Here is a 1,572-nt window from a genome sequence, read left to right on the forward strand (position 1 = left end):
TGCTCTAATCGTCTTTTATCCGCTTGACTAGGTCTTCCACAGCTTCCAGCGAGTAAATCTGTGCATCATCAGCATCTGTGTGAACATTACAGTTTTGATAACAAGAGAGTGAAGCTTTTAATAAGGGGACTGATTAAGATCGGCCCCAAAATGGATCGTTGCGGGACACCAGATGTAATTAACCCCAATTTAACCTTATTATTTCCAAGTTCGAAAAATTTCTCCCCCCTCACGAACAAATTCAATTCATGCAGGTCCCTTTTGCGTGAAATTTGCTATGATTTTTTGTATTTCAGGACAACCTAAGTATGCGTTACTTATAGCCAATATACTCCATTCTTTTATCACTAAAAAAATTATAAAACAATATACAATAAATTTTCAAATTAGGGAATATGTGATGTTTTTAACTCACAAGGATTACGGGCATCCATATTAGTGTATTCCAATAAAGCGGGCTTTAATTGTGAGTCGCGGCAATAAGTCTGATTGGTTAAATTTTTCATACGTAATTTCGCATTGATAGTCACGCGAAGGCAATGCAATTTCAATAGATTGTAGACTTCTCGAGTAGGCAATCGGACTTCATTTTAAATTGATTCGATAAATCTTGCAAGAGAAAAGTGTAAACTAAACCATTCGGATTGTCTTATTTCACATAATTATGCAGATAATCTAACAAAGATAGACGTTCTCCGACAGCCAGCTGAGAATAAAATCTTAATGTAGACCGTGCATCGGTTACTAAAAAATCTTCCAATATAAAATGTAAGAACTCAATAGGTAAGGAACATTTTTGTTCTACAATGCCACACGGCGACACAAGCTTTTAGGATTTCCCCTCTACTCAGAACTACTGACGTACGTCAGTGCTAGGATCTAAAGGCTGCTTTTTGTTATTGCATTGCTGAAAAATATCATCGCCATACAACTGCCATAGAAGTTCCTGAGTCTTTTTATAGTTAACTATGCTGTTGGCCATTAACTGCCATGCCATTAATTGTATGAATATATAAATCGAATGCCACGCCTATAAAAATTATATAAAACTATTGAGGAGACGTACAAGGGGAGATGAATGCATATTTTTTATACATTTATATAAAAAAGATTATATATTATATATCAAGCACTTGTATGAATATATAAGAGTTAACATGAGATTAATATGAGATTTTCATTTTTCCCAGATAATCCCAGTTTATATATTACTAAGATATTACTAAGATAAATATCCTCATATATACTACGAGCTTTTGGTTTTTCCATTCCTTTGCCGCTACGCGAATACTCTATATAATCTTCGGTTTGGGCCAACAGTAGCGACAATATGTTCCTTCGTCTGAAAAAAAATAAAATATATTATTGCGCGGTTGTAATTGAGATCTCTAAATACTTTACGAATTTTTATATCTTCAAACAATTTGATGCAAGGTTATAAATTCAGCGGCTAAAACATTCTACATGTCGGGGGGGCAGATCAATGTCCCAATTGCATTCCGCGAACACAACGGGGCTGCTATGGGCGTGGCAGCTCAACATTCTCAATATTTTGCGGCTTTGTATTCCCTT

At 35.2% G+C, this 1,572-nt stretch overlaps 1 pseudogene; it reads right to left on the minus strand.

Annotated features, from left to right (window-relative positions):
- Positions 1–246: 246 nt before the first annotated feature.
- LOC119643036 lies at positions 247–997 on the minus strand (annotated as a pseudogene).
- Positions 998–1,572: the final 575 nt, after the last annotated feature.

The sequence above is a fragment of the Glossina fuscipes genome, unplaced genomic scaffold (assembly GCF_014805625.2).
Source record: "Glossina fuscipes isolate IAEA_lab_2018 unplaced genomic scaffold, Yale_Gfus_2 43554, whole genome shotgun sequence".
Lineage (NCBI taxonomy): Eukaryota > Metazoa > Arthropoda > Insecta > Diptera > Glossinidae > Glossina > Glossina fuscipes.